Consider the following 17,095-nt stretch of genomic DNA (forward strand, 5'->3'; position numbering starts at 1 on the left):
TTCTAATAATAAACGGACTTCGCTTAGTTCCATTCCGGACATCTATCAATTAGATTATTTTTTATAGAGCAAAATATAATACAATCATCTCCAATTAACTTTCAAAATTTTAAAAAGTAGATCTTTAACCTAAAGAAAAGAATAAATAAATATTATAATTAATTTTTAAGACAAGAAAATCAACAAAAGAAATCAATATGATAATTGTATGCACTAATTTTAAGCAAATAACAATGTAGATGAGTATATAAACCATTATCATTTAGAATTATATAGAAAATTATTGTATCTACTACATAAGTATCTTTGTCTTCTCATGACTATCATCATAAAATGCAAGAATTCTGATCCGTGAAAGCAACTAATATATAATGAGATAAATGAAGAAAAGAAATACTAGAAAATTCAATTTGATTTATTTGGTTTCAGTTTAAAGTTCGGGCATTTTTTCCCAAACCCCAATGAGATGAAAGTTTTATCAGTTGGCAAAATATAAGTGCAAAATCAATAAAATTAAGTTTCAAGAGCATCAATCTCAGATTGGTTATAGAACCTAAGTTCTCTTTTATGCCCTCAAAGATTTGAAATTTATAGTGGATTTGGAAATTTCTAAAACTCAATGTGCATAAGAGCATCTCCAAGAGACTCTTAGTGCACTCCCTAAAAATAATATAAATAATTGACTCTTAGTGATTTAAGAGTGACTAAAACATATCATCTCCAACAATACTTCTTATATTCATTCCTTATTTATTTTTTTATTATTAAAATTATTAATTGTTGTGATATTTACCAATAGTGAAAAGAGAGAGAATCTTCAATAATAAATTATTAATAAAAAATAAGTTAGGAGACATTAAGAGGTGGAGAGAGGCTCTCTATTAATAGAGAGGATGGAGAGGCTCTTAATGATTTGAGGAGCCACTAAGAGGCTGTTGGAGCTGATTTTTTATTCTCCCTCTTCAAATTTTACTTTAAGAGCCAACTTAGGAGGTTGTTGGAGATGTTCTAACAGTTAGAGTGAACAATATCATTGCCAAGATTGAGATTAAAACCAATCAAGACTTAAAGCTATGAAAAATAAAATTGGTCTTACCTAAGATCCTGATGGAGGTCAAGAAGAACCAAGTGAAAACAAACTGGATATGCAAGCAAAGGAAATCAGTCATTAAATTGAAAAATAGCAAAAATAAAAAAATCAAAATCAAATAGGAAGTCACAACAAATCCAACAAAGACACCATTAGAATAAAAAAAAAATCTTATTTTACATGTAGTTAGTTAAATATAAAGCTTAAATGTATACAATTGAAAGAACACAATGCACTGGAAAAATCGTATTTCACACACGAAGTATATAGTCAATCACGTAGAAAAATAATACTTCACTGTTTGAGAAACAAAAGGTTTCTAAAACAATTAAGAGAAAAATTACTGCAAAAACAAATCATATATCATAATAATCCTAAAGAAAACTATAAATATCCAAGGACATAACTTTTTTGGTAGACTTCAAAGGGGAAGATGCGGGAACATCAATAACCTATAGAAGAATAAAAAAAACAACCATATAAACTCAAAGTGATAGAATAATGGACAAAAATAATAAAGAATTGAGATAGAATATGACTGAAAGGAAGAGATGAAAGAGGAATTACGGCCTCTGCTAAACCTAGTTCAGAGGTAATTTTGATGAAGTAGGGTTTTGCGGATACAGGTGCCGATGCTTATATTATTGTGCCTCATACATCTATAAAACTTTGAGGATAAGCACCAAATGAGAATAACACATCTCCAAAAATTGGTTAATGTTTATCACTTTGAATTTTTTAGTAATTGAAAAATAAATTACTTTAGAAAATGATGCTTCAGCGTGCTGTTTTAATATGATGCCTTAATATCTTACCAAGTGTCATTTTATTTCCACCTTTTATATATATATATAATGATGTTTAATTTAATTCCTGATGCAATACAATTTTTGTTTAATTCTCAATCTTATTTTATTTAGCTCGTAGAATAATTGTTGATTGAATTAGAGAGCATACGTTTTGTTTTTGTATCAATTTTTTTAAAGTAAAAAAATGGTTCTTATATATAATTTATTCTTTGCAAAAAAAATTATCTATATATATAAAAGTGAATCAAGTGAACAGTATTAATTTCATTATTTTTCCAATTTTTTCTAATTGTACCCTTAAATTTGGCTTTCTTTTCTATCCTTTCTATTCTAATTTATTTTCCAGATTGCCCCTATCAAGCTAGCAGCAAAACGTCGTCGTTTTAGGCTTCTTCTTTGATTGGTTTCCTGCTCTTTCCCCATTCCAAGCCTTTCTCCTCTCTTTTTCACTTGCTTTCCACATCCTTCTCATAAGTAAGATTGATGCTTTTTAAGGTGAGCTCCCTCTTTGGATGTGTTTTCTTTTCCTTTGATTAATTTAGGGGTTTGGGGAATTAGGTCGTTGAATTTTTGGGTTTTGTTTTGTGGGTTTGAAGTTGTTATGCGATTGAAGGAAGAGGCAATGCAGTGTAATAAGGAGTTAGAGGAGGAGATTGTATCGGAGAAGGAAAATTCCGGCGGAGATGGAGATGGAGACGGAAAAGTTAGAAATGGTATCAGTGATAAAAAGAACTGGATGAGCTCTGTTCAGCTTTGAAATACTAACAAAATCAACTCTAATTCCAATAGACAAGACTCAAAATCAGAGGCCAAACATGTATGCTAATTGAATTGAATCTTTTATTTGGTTAAAAACTACAATTTTGTTTCTTTTTGAGATTTTTTTTTTTATAAAGATGGAGTTTTTGTGTTCAGAGAAGTGAAGAATACCTGTGAGAGTCCAATTAAATTGGGCAATAATTACAGAAGCAAACGAGGAGCATTTGTGCCGTTTAATAAATCGATTTCAGGGTTTGAAGTGAGTGAAACGGGAGGAGGAAGAGATTGTGTCCCGAGTTAGGCCCTGTTCTTTATCACTTAATTTCAGTAACAATCAGTTCAGTTCAGTTCAGTTCAGCAGTCAGTTTCAGCATCCAGTTTCAGCATTCAGTTTCAGTATTCAGTAATTTATCATTATTTATTATATTATCATTATTTATATATAATTTATTATAATAATTATTATTATTTATCATTATTTATTATTATTATTATTTATAGTTTATCATTATCTATAAATTAGATAAAAGTCAAGAAATGATAGTTTATTAAAGTATATATGGTTTAATAAAAAAAATAAACTAAAGTATGCATCCATATTTAAAAATTAGGAATTGCATCCATATTATGAATTATTTTTCAAATTTATCCAATTTATCAATGTTAGGGATAAAATTCCACCATTTTAGACGTTAGAGGTAAAATTACTTCTGACCCAAAACGTTATTTTTGCACTTTAACCCTTAATTAAAATAAAAAGTTAAGAGTTTGTATTCATATGAAGATTTGTATTTAATTTCATAGGCTTTAAATTATATATAAATTTGTGTTTGTATGTAATTTGTATTTTTAATTTAAATTAGACTTATTTTTATTTAATTTCATAGGCTTTTATCGAGCCAAGATTTTATCATCCCGGGCTTTTATTTGATATTCAATTTAGTTTTATCTTTAATAATATATTTATTTATTATTGATATTATTAAATTTATTAGAACCATTATTATTATTATAAGTTCATTAATGTCCAATATTATCATGAAAATTATTTTAAAGTCTAATATCATCATTATTGTTAAGTTCGGTTAAGTTCGGTAGCATTCAGTTAAGTTCAGTAGCATTCAGTTAAGTTCAGTATTTAGTAGTATTCAGTTAAATTCAGTTCAGTATTCAGCAGTATTCAGTTCAGTTCAGTTCAATTCAATTCAGTTCAGTTCAGTTCAGTTCAATTCAGTTCAGTTCAATTCAGTTCAGTTCAGTTTTTTTCAGCGATAAAGAACAGAGCCTTAGTTCCACAACACCTCTTAATTTATTCTTTGCCTTACTAAATAACTTAAATAATCCAAATTAAATTTCTATTTTTAATCTGATACCATTTAAATTAATTTCTCCCGCAGCGAAGCAAGGGTTGTTTACTAGTTATATATAAAGTTGTGCGTGAATTTGAATATTAGGATGAGTTTAATATTAGAAGCAGAGGACATAGAACAACGATACTAATTTATAAGAACTCTGAAAATTATTATTATTATTATTTCTTTTAACTTTTCTTTACATACTTCTATTTTTTCTCAACGATTTCTTTGGATCTATTTTCTTTCTCATTTTTTTAACATATTCGTTATTTTATGTGGATGGTCACAAATGACAAGTTTCTCACTAATGTGATCTGTCTTAAACGCAATCTACGTACGTGTGATCATTGTTCGTCTTGCCCTACGTTTGAAATCACGCTCCACCTCCTCCGTGACTATCCATTAGCTCACTCGGTGTGGCTACCTTTTATTTCTATTGAGTGATAGACAAAGTTCTTTACAGCGGACCTTCAGGATTGGATTGGCCCAAACTCGAGATGTTCTTTTTCTTGGAACTCCAATAGTTGGCATGTGTTATTTGCCACAATTAGTTTGCGACTTTGGCGATGGATGAACTTGGTGGTTTTTGATCCCAACTCTAGTGTGGTTGACTCTAAAACTGATTGTTTGTGTCCCAAGCAAACGAGCATGCGAAAGCGTGTCACTTTTAGAGAGAGTGGTCCTAGTGGCTATTGGGAGTTTTTAGTTGGTTGGAAACCTCTTAAGGAGGGTTGAGGTTAAATTTAATTGTGATGGAGTTAGTAAAGGAAACCTAGGATTAGCCTATGTCGGTGCTATTATCCATGGTAAAAATGGGTGCTGGTTGGGCGATCTCACTTGTAATCTAGGCATTTGTTCGACAGTCCTTGTTGAGCTATAGAGCCCTTTATTATGGGTTGGATTCGGCTTGGAAAATGGGTTAATGTTGGTTTGTTGTTGAGCTTGATTATCAAGTGGTGGTCGGTATTGTTCTAGATTCTGAACAATCTTTGTATTGGTATTATTGGATTATTGAAGGGTGTAAAACTTAATAAGTATAAAATTTAATTAATTCTTGACGTGAACAATAAAAACTAAATAAAGATCAAACTTTTAATACAATTTGCAAAGAACGAAACACTCAATAACTATATTATTGTTAGGGTATATTACAATTTAAAAAACTCCATATGATTTGACTTTTTTTACAAACGAATTACAATAGTTTTAGAACTTGCAGATATGGATATACGAGTTTTTTAGTTTACATTTTCAAACATACCGTCAAGAATTATTTTCGTGGCTATTTACTTCAAATGGAGCAATTTAAAACAATAAAAATGTATGACTTTACAAATTACTTTATATATAAAGCTTGACTGCAAATTAATTTAAACAAGTATTTTTTGACATAAAAGACTTCAATACTTCGACTGCATTTCTAAAAAGAAAAACTTCAACCGCAAGCGATACAAACCGCATATCCTCATGTTTTTAAAATCACGATACTATGTTTTTGCAAATTGGGCAAGCCACATATTTTTTTACTTTACCCTTATTGTTAAGAGATAAGTTTTGAAACAAATTTGAAGGTACCTTATTATGCCGCTATTGTTGAGAGACTGATTATAGAAGAAAGACAGCATGTGATATTGTTGTTGAATTTTAATTCCATTTTAGCAAGCTTACATTCTTATTTTCTATATATAATTTCTATTAAATTCAGATACGAGGTAATAATTATTTACAAAGATAATTTTTTTATAATTGAAATTTCAATAATTATTATATTGCAATGAAAATAAGTTTTGGATTAATTATGTAAAAAAAATGAGTTGGAACATTTAGAAATTGGAGGCCTTAGTAGGTAGGCGTCTAGACCGGCTTCCCCCTAAACTTGACATTGGTTATTAGGGTTGAACAAATTTAACTTGTACGTACAAAATAATACAATCTTAAACATAACATTTACCAGATGGTAGAATTTCAAGTTTCATTAACGGAATATGAGATTTTTTTTTCATTTACAATTTCATATTTTGACCATCTTCAATCTTTAGCATTAATGATGAAATTCATTCCAATAATATGGTTGAAAATATATAATCCAATAAACATTAAATTCAAAATTACACTATTTTATATACGAACTAATTCTGTCTGAATAATTATTGGACTAAATTTATAGCTTATCCATAATTAAATGATATTTTTTTTCTTTTTTAAGAGAAGTACCTTTGTAGATATATATAAATATATATTTTTGAAATATTATCTACAGTTATATCAAGTAATAATTTTAATTATATCAAACTAATTAAATAATTATTTTTAATATATTTTAAGGACTATAATTTATAAATTAAGGGTCTAGGATTTACTTTTTAGGGTTTGAAATTTATGAATTGGAGTCTAAAACTCTTAAATTAGGATATAAAATCATATTTTATTTTTTATATATAGAAAATAGTGACATATTTAAAATTAATTTTGGTAATATGATTTAGTTGTAATTTTATAGTTATATATAATTTTCGGGCTTTTTACATGAATATCATAATTTACTATAAAATTACAACTAAATCATATAATAAAACTTAATTCTTAATTTGTTATTTTTTTCTATATATACCAAATAAAATATGCTTTTACACCTAATTTAAAAAGTTTAAACCCTAATTCATAAATTTCAAACTATTAACAATATATTTTTAGACCCATAATTTATAAACTTTAATTTTTAAAAATAATGATTTTATTAATTTAACATAATTTAAAATTATGACTTGACATAGTTATAAATAGTTTTTCTAAAGTGAATTTCTGTGTAAATTTTCCATTTCGGATAATTTTATGTAAAAAGCCCAATATAATATAATGTCTCAAATACCTCTCAGTAGGGCCGTTGAGGACATATATGAACAAGGCCTAAAAGAGAGTGACATTCTGCATAATGGGTTTTATATGGGCTTGATTTGATATGACTTAGTTGTAATTTTGTACTTAATTCTGATATTAATGTAATTGACCCTTTTTTTTTTTTTTTTTTTTGAAACAGGCTTTATATGTGGTTATATCAATTAGATGGAAAATTTAGAAAGAGAAAAAGGGAAAATTACACAGAAATTCATATTTTAAAAACTATTTACAACTATGTCAAGTCATCATTTTGGATTATATTAAACTAATAAAATCAGTACTTTTAATATATTTTAAGGATTAGAATTTATAAATTAGAAGTCTATAATGTATTTTATAGGGTTTATGATTTATGAATTGGAGTCTAGAATTTTTAAATTATGGTTTAAAATCATAATACATAGAGAATAATGACATATTAAGAATTAAATTTGGTGATATGACTTATTTGTAATTTTGTATTTAATTATGATATTCATGTATTTGACCCGAAATAATCATCTATAATTATATCAAATATAATTTGAATTAGGTAAAACTAAGGGAAACACTATAGTTACTTTTTTTTAATAATTTGATTTAATTTTAATTTTAATTTTCATGTACAAGCTCAATATATGTTATAGTTAAGTTGAAAAACATATTTCTACAAATACTTAGGGGTGAAAGTATAATTTTTATTTTGGGGTTTTATATAATTACAGGCTAAACAAAGAATTTTAGTTGAATGCCACAAAACAATAAAATCATGCAAAATGTGACACCTATACTCTGCAGAATATTAGAATAATAATTTTTTATTCTTAAAATCAACTGTGGTTTTTATTTCGTCCATAACTTAATTTTGTAACTTATTAAATTTAAATTTTACAATAGTTTTAAGTCAACTGCTAAATACCGTCCCCAAATTACTTATCACCGCTCATGTTGGACTTTTTTACCATTCTCATAATTTTGATCAAAAACTGAAAATCCTCTCTCCAAAATCATAAACCCGAACAACAATAATTGAAATTATGAAAATAATTGATGTGTGACAATCCAAACCCCGAAAATGGATGATTACGAGTCGGAAATATTAAGATTTACATCTTTTTATCAAAGAACTCGTGAAAATAATACATATAACATGATGATTTTGCATTTTTCGTCATAAAAAATAGGAGAATTTTTCATTTTTCGTCACAAAAAATTGAATGATTTAGTATTTTTCGTCACTAAAATTTTTACGATTTTACATATTTCAAAATTTGGCTAAACGGATGCGGCATACCGTCCGACCCATGGCGGGAACGGATGCGGCATCTGTGCCCGCCATGGGTCGGGCGGTATGCCGCATCCGTTTAGGCCAAATTTTGAATTTTCTCACAAAATTTTTTTTTCCCAATTTTGAAAAAAATATATGCAAAGAGCAAAATTATCCAATGAAAGCGGTGATAAGTAATTTGAGAGCGGTAAATAGTAAAACTCTAATTTTAATGTCTATTCTAAAATTATAATAAATTTAAATTTAATGGTGATTAACTACCGTAAAATTAATATCCTCTTTTTGCATGAATAATCTATCATAATACGTTTTGTCTACATAACTATTCTTTTATTATTGTTTTTTCATAGACCAAAGATTAAAGGGAAATTTACATAGAAATTAATTTTTTAAAATTTTTTTGCAACTATATCAAGTGATATCACTTAAATTATGATAACTAAATAAATTATTATTTTTAATATATTTTAAGAACTTCTTATAATTATAAGTATAAGATATATTGTTTAGGGATCAAAATTTATTAATTTGAATCTAAATTTTTTAAAATTAGAATATAAAACCATATTTTTTTTTATAATATATAAAAAAGTGACATATTAATTTTATAATTTTGTAATTTTATAATTTTCCAAGATTAAAATGAGAATGAGTATTGAAGATCTCATGGCACAACAAGCACACAAAAAGCTAAAGGGCCCGATTGTCTTAAGGGCCTGTATTGATCATTCGGCCCAAACACAAAAGCTGATTCCAACTATAAGATTAAGGGAAAATTACAAATTCATTTTTAAAAAACTATTTACAACTATGTCAAGTCATAATTTTAGATTATGTTAAATTACTAAAATCAGTATTTTTAATATATTTTAAAGATTAGAATTTATAAATTAGAAGTCTAGAATATATTTTCTACGGTTTATAATTTATGAATTAAAGTCTAGAATTTTTAAATTATAGTGTAAAATCATAATATACAGAGAATAATGACATATTAAAAACTAAATTTGGTGATATGACTTAGTTATAATTTTATAGTTAATTATGATATTCATGTATTTGACCCGAAGATTAAGTCACTAAATTTTTTTATGAGACTTTTTATTTGTCTTTTAAAGAAGATAATTATTTTTGAGAAACATGAATAATATTTATTGCAAAATAAATAGTACAATCTAATCCATTATTGTATTAAAGAGTTAAAATGAAGAGTTTTGAGTGTTTTGTTTAGTAACTTTCTATTTGCGTTTAAATCTGAAAAGTAGTATTTTACAAAATTAAAGTATCTCTGCTTTCAAACAATAGGTAAAACAAACAATACTATATTTTATATATTTTTTTAAATTAAAAAAATTAAGTGGAATTTTGTTGTTATTAATGTTTTTTTTTTTTTTGAAGCAGTTGTTATTAATGTTGATTTATGAGAAACTGAATATTGTGAGGCAGTAGATGAGTTGTTATAGATCTTTCCACGTCATTTTCTCTACTATCGTTTTCACGTTACAGAAAATATCTTCAATTTTAAAGAGACCATATTTCATTTTCTAACATTAAAACCACAATTTCTCTGCTTCTATTCTCTTGCCGTGGGATACGGTAGTTGCTGTTTCAATGTTCTTACCGGCGATGTTAAAATAAACAAAGGATAATGTGAAAAAAAATAAAAAGCTTAAAACGCTTTTTCGCGCTTGACCTATCTAAAATTTGTGCATTTGGTCAATTATTTGGTCATATTTGGCCCATGATCTATCAAATTAGATAAAATCCAACTCATATTGAATGAAAAATTAACTGTGTTGGAAAATTAACAGCGGTAACCAATACAAAAACCACACGTGACACATAAATAAAATTAATTTTCACTCTATCGGAACACTAGAAAAAGTTTTTAGGATTTTTTTACTGTGTAAAATAGTTCCTGTTGCCATCTCTAGTTGAAAATTAATTTTATTTATGTGTCATGTGTGGTTTTTGTATTGGTTACCGCTGTTAATTTTCCAACACAGTTAATTTTTCATTCAATATGGGTTGGATTTTATCTAATTTGATAGGTCATGGGCCAAATATGACCAAATAATAAGTCAAGGGCCAAATGCACAAATTTTGGATAGGTCAAGGGCCAAAAAGTGCTTTAAGCCAAAAAAAAAAAATACTTCTAACGTTGTCAATTTTATTCTTAATGTCTAAACTAGTATAATTTTAGTCATAAAGTTAGCAGTCAAGAGCAATTTTACCTTAACATTGGTAAGTTTGGTCAATTTTAAACATTATTATAAAAACATAGATATTTTTCTTCTTATTCTGCATTGCAGGTAAGTTGATTCTACAAAAAAAAAAAATTCATATTTTTTGTGATTTAATAATAGAATTTAAAATTAATATTTTTAAATTCGGTGCAATATTTGAAATTTTTTTATCCAACTCGTATAAATACAATATATATTTTATCAATTTTTTTAAAAAAAAATCATGTTTAATCATATGTTTGTGATTTATTACTAATTAGCGATAAAATGACATACATGTGAAGTGTAGATGACGATATTCATAGACTAGAAGACAATTTTGATAAATAATTTCTCCAATTGATCCAACTTATCAACGTCATGGATAAAATTGTTCTTGGCTGCCAAAGTTAAAAGTAAAATTGCTCTTATATGTAAATGTTAGAATATTTTTACACCTTATCCTTTTGATATATCTAAAATTGGTAAGATTGTAACTATAACGGTTTTGGGCGGATTGGGTTTGACACTTTTTTATTATTTTATCTAAGCGATGTTTGTTTCTCCTTTTCACATTTCATATTTGTTGTTTCAAAGCTAACATGAGATATTTTCGTGTTTGGTCAGAAATAGATGTTGCAGCACAGAAGGTAGAAAAAACGAAAATATCAAACCAAAGAAAATTTAGGATGAGTTGCGGACGATGTTACTCTTTTTAAGCCGTTCCTGACACTTTCTCTGAATTGTGCAAGCAGTCTAAAAGTCGACTGTCTCCAAAATAAAACAACCTAAGAAATAAAATTATGAATTACACATTTTAGAATTATTCAAATAGCTACACTTAGGAGAAGCCAAAAATTTGTTAAATGATATTTTGAAATATATCAAGAAATTAATCAAAAGCCAAAAAGGCTTACAAAGGATGGGGGATAGAGTCCGTGATAATCAAACCCGAAGAGTATAACCTAGTCTAGCCGCTTCATCTACCAATCTGTTAGCAGATCGTAGCTTAAATATTTTAAAATATTAAAATTACACTACAAAAATGTCAATATAAACTAAATTTGAAAGGGCTGTTAAGTACCGAATCAACACTACTTAAAGGTGGAGCCGGTGATCGGGGAGCTAGAACCCCTCCGAACCCTAGGTTGATCCGCCTTGTTAGTTAAACAAAGGAATATCCTCAAACCAAAATGAACTTTCTCATTTCAAGACAATAATCTTTTTTTAAAGGTTATCCAGGTATTATTTAGGAAAATTACAAAACTTGATCAAATGTGAGGCCTATTTACATATTTAGACCAATTACCCAACACATTATCTAAACTATTTATTTGAGACTTTTCCAAAATGCCTCAATCGTTTTATCTTCCTCTCCCCCTTTCTATGATTTCATCTTCCTTTCTTTTGATTGTGCGAACCGAAACCATTTTTTCATTATCCTCTTTCTCTTCCTCTCTTTGTTTCTCTCTTCTTGTGCGAATCGAATGCATCATTCTTCATCTTCCTGTTTCTTCTTACTCTCTTTGTTTCTTTCTTCTTGTGTGAGTCGAAGGCATCGTTTTTATGCGTTTATCATATGTTTATTGTCAATTTCAATGGAAAAAGACGGAAAGAAGGTAAGTATATACTGTATTTCTGCATTCATCTTCCTTTCTTTCCAGAAAATGGCTTCACAGAATGTGTTTGCTTCGCATTTTACGGAAACTGCGAAGCAAACTCATCCACTGAAGTAGTATTTTCTCTAGAAAATGACTTCGCATAATGAGTTTGCTTCGCATTTTTCACATAATGCGAAGCAAACTCATTCACTGAAGTAGTATTTTCTCCAGAAATGACTTTGCAGAATGAGTTTGCTTCGCAGTTTTCGCAAAATGTGAAGCAAACTCATATTTGTCAGGTTGTATTTCTCTTCGCAGACTTTGCAGTTTCGCTTACTGCGAAACGTTTCTTTCATTATTTCCTTAAAATGAATTAATTTTTTTTGTGAAGGTTGAATACAAAGGCATCAAATTCAAGTATCCGTTTAGCTTGAATACAAAGACACCAATCACAGTGGGGGGGGGGGGGGGGTGATTGAGATGTGATGAAGAAAGTGAAAACCAAATTAACTAGAGAGTAAATGTTGTCTTTTTGGGTTTAGGGTTTACTGTAGTACACTGGTGCCATGCCATTGCTGGAAGACATACCCCTGGTACATTCACTAATCAGCTTCAAACTTCCTTAATGATCCTCATGTACTTACTGATTCAAGAACTGGTCACCAGGGAAGTACTTAGTTTAGGGCTTATGGTTTGAATTATTGTTGCAATCTTGTTGTAAATTTTGATAATGTTTTGCTTTGACGTCGTTTGGTTATACATGGGTTTATTGTTTAGTTGTATTCCAAACGACAGTGATTATTGTTGCAATCATGTTGTAAATTTTGATAATGTTATGTTTTAATGTCATTTGACAATACATGTTGTTTACTTGTGTATATTTTAGGCAAATAACAAAATATACTATTTCACAATTTTGGCAAACTGCGAAGCGTGAGCAAAATCGTGAAGAAAAATACTACTTCAATACATGAATTTGCTTCGCAGTTTGAGAAACTGTGGAGCAAACTCATTATGCGAAGTAGTATTTCTCTTCGCAGTTTGCAAAAATTGCGAAGTAAAATCATATGCGGTAAGTATTATCTTAGGTAAAACATATAAAATACTAAAAAATGGAGTGCCAAATTCGCAAGAAGAATTTTTTTACGTATATATGAATCGATAATTAAAAATGAAGTGTCAAGTTCTTAAATGAAGAAAGAAACGAAGAGAGAAAGAAGAAAGAGTAAGAAATTTCTAAGTTGTTATATATATGGGTGGGGGATAGCACTCTTGAGGAAATTCGGGAATGGTACTTCAACGAAATTCTTGACTGATAGATGGGTGGGGGATAGCACTCTTGAGGAAAATTGTATTTCAGTGATTCCTGAGACTGTTAGAGGTAGATCTATAGCTTCCTATTGGAGGAGGGAAGGGGGCTGAGATTGGGAGATGCTTCATGGTCTGATTTCGAGCTCTACTTTGCTTCATCTGACATCAATGGTCGTTTTTCCTGACGACGAGCAGCAAGATTCCTGGAGGTGGCGGCTCACTAGTTCAGGTATGTTTAGCGTCAAATCTGCGTTTAGTTTAACCCAAGTCTAGTGGAGGGATTTGATGCATACTAAGAATTGGAAGATGATTTGGAATTTGCAAATCCCAGCGAGATTGAAATACTTTATTTGGTTACTAATGTATGAAGTTGTTTTGGTTAATGCGGTTCGGTTGGCAAGACATCTGAGCGAGTCTGATGTGTGCTTAGCGTGCAGTTTGTCGGAGTCATTATTGCACGTTTTGAAGGACTGCTGTGAGGCTGTGGGGCTTTGGCGGATCCTGATACCTGCCGCGGATTGGATTGAGTTTTGCCGCGCTGATCTTAGTTCTTGGCTGTTAGCTGGTCTCAGTAAAAAGGGGAATTGGCGTGGTATAAGCTGGAGTACCGTGTTTGTCTACACCATCTGGTGGCTGTGGCGGTGGAGATGCTCGGCGGTGTTCGATCCAGATACTGCTGTTAGTCGAAATAAGCTGGAATTTGTATATGGTAAAGTTGGGGAATGTTAGAAAGCCTTTTTAGATGAGCAGCGCATGAGAAATAAAAGTAGAAGGACTGTCATGGTTAGTTGGAAGCCCCCGTCAAAGGGCTGGATCAAGGTGAATAGTGATGGCGCTTGTAAGGGAGCCCCGAGTCCGGCGGCTGCAAAGGGCATTGCTTGGAATGACAATGGAGTTTGAGTAGGAGGGTTCGCTGTTAACTTAGGTATTTGCAGTGCTGTGCTTGCGGAGCTATGGAGTCTGTACTTCGGGTTGAAGTTTGCTTAGGATAGACATTTCCGTAGAGTTATATTCGAAATGGACTCGCTTATGGCTGTGGATTTGGTGAAGAATGGTAAGGATCATAGGCATAGGTTCTTTTGGCTGATTGATGAGTGTCAAAGATTGTTAAGACAGGATTGGGAAGAGGTTAGGTTGATTCATGTTCTCCGCGAAGGTAATCGTGCCGCGGACTGGATGACGAATTACGCAGGCAGTTTACCCCTGGGTCTTCACGAGTGTGAGGTGCCCCCTGCAGGCATCCTGGATATCTTATTTTCTGATATTTGTGGTACTTGTCTTCCTAGGATGACTGGTATCACTTAGCTTGTTCTTTGTTGTGCTCCGGGGTTTCGTCCCCTCCATTAAGATAAAAAAAAAATAATAATAATAATTGGTCTAAATATATAAATGAGCCTTCAATTTAATCCAATTTTATAATTTTTCCTATTATTTAATATCAACTTGAAATATACTATCAAAAAAATATATATATCAACTTGAAATACAAAAAATTAGTAATTGCTACTCCTATATTGCAATCAAATTAAGTTTTAAAAATATACAAGTTGGTTACATATTTATTTATTGACTAAAACTAAAAGGTCTTAAAGTCAAATTTGTCTATTGACTGACAGTACACTATACTAATTCCAAAGACAGATAAGCATCGACCATCAAATCACGTACATACCGTACCCAGAATCCCACGTGTTCATTACATATCACTGATAACGTCTTGTTTGTCTTTCTCTTAATAAAAACAAGCTGCCCACTCCTATTTCCAAATGGAAACAAACGCGGAATATACAGCCTGCGGTTTTAGCCTCACCACGTGTCCATATTTCACTGTCTGTAGCAGGGGCCTTTGGTGCACCGCCTGTGTTTTTATTTACCACACATATTTTATCTGCCATGTTGGAAAGGGCACTTTGGTGGATCCAGAATCCGGACCCGAATACGTCATTTGTGACATGGCATTAGATTTTTTTTAATTATTTTATTTTACAAAATCTGATTCTTTTTCTGGCTCCTACTGTTCATGCAAGGGTCGTGGCCTCATAGTTATAAAATTCACTCAATAGAGGAGTAGAAAAAAAAAATATTTGTAAACCAATTTTATCACTAATAATATAAATAGTAGAATTGTTAATATAGAAATTTATTAAAAACACATGCAAGTAAAACAAAAAAAAATTTCTAAAAAAACAAAATAAAAATTTATTAAAAACCATACATATATAAGTAAGATTGTAAAAACTGCTACACGCTAATCGAACGGACAAAACCTTTAAGAATTAATTAGAAATTAGTTATGAATTAATTGAGGATTTAATCGAATTTTTTTAGAAGAGAGAGATTAATTAGATTTTTGTTTTTGTATATTTTATTTGTTTTTTTGGAATGATATATTTTATTTGTTAATCAACAAATTTATATATAAATTTAATTAAAATATGTATTATACTATCTTAAAAAATGATATAAAATTATTTAATATAGAAAAATATGTATATTTATAATACATATATTTAAAAATTTATAAACATCAACATTTCAATAATAATATCAATGAAACAACTCAAACAAATAAAATATAATATTCCAATTAATATAATTCATCAAAAGTTACAAAACAACATCCTTAAACTCTTAAAGTGTATCATAAAAACACATCCTTAAACTCTTAAAGCATATCATAAAAACAAGTAAAAAACACAATTAAATTAAAATATTCGAAAATTGTAAACACAATTAATGAATAATAATGTGACAATGTTCAAAAGTGACTTATAATAAAACAAAAAAAAGTAATAATAAAAAACACTTTTGTTCATTATCTCCTAGGCGGAGCCCATGCAGCTAAAATAATCTAAAGGCGAAAAAATACCAAGAGGGATTAATCGAAAAAAATCAGGATAAATTTTCGATTTCGAACACCTAGATGGAGCCTACACGTTAGGCGACCTTTATTTTTGAACATTGCACATAAGATTGAAATAAGGCCCTAAAAGAAATTAGGAAAAAGTACAAAAATAAATCTTGTGGTTATGTCTATTTTCGATTACAGTCTTGTGGTTTAAAAATTTACAAAATGGTACATTGAGGTTCATTCCATTAGCAAACACATACCAAATTGATTAACGGTGTTAAAAGTCACAGGAAAAATAGTTAATTTGGTTCTTATATTTATTTATTTTATAAATTAACCCCCTTTATTATCTAATTATCACAAACAAACCCCAAAATAAAAAATAAAAATCAATTATACCATCTTTCTTATCTTTTTAATTTCTTATTTTTTTCTCTCTCTCTTCTCTCTTAATTTTTCCCTCTCTAGAAATTGCAAAGGTAGATTCCCTTGTTTATCTCTTAAACTTGAATTATCCCCTAAAATCATGTCCCCTAAACAGCAGCTAAATCTCTTCCCTCTCCACCCGGAAAACATCCTCCAAGACAAATTCGATGACCAAGTCTCCGATCACGTTGCTTTTCTGTTCGAAACAGCCACAGCCACCGACACCTCCACCTCTCTCCACGGCATTCTGGATCTTGACTCCGCCACCACTTCGGAGGATGCGCCGGCATATGATCGTGATATAATTAGAGGGAGTGATCAGAAACTGGTGAAGACAGCGATGAAGCGTAAAGAAAGGGATGCAAGTGAGGATAGATGGGTGAGTTACTGGGAAGTGGTGGAGAAGAAAGATCAGGAGGAGGTGAGCAGCTGTAGCTACGGCGGCGGCGGAGGGGAATCATCGGAGAAGAAAGGATTAGTTGGTTTAAAGCTTGATTATGAAC

This window comes from Euphorbia lathyris, chromosome 6 (assembly GCF_963576675.1).
Source record: "Euphorbia lathyris chromosome 6, ddEupLath1.1, whole genome shotgun sequence".
Taxonomy (NCBI): Eukaryota; Viridiplantae; Streptophyta; class Magnoliopsida; order Malpighiales; family Euphorbiaceae; genus Euphorbia; species Euphorbia lathyris.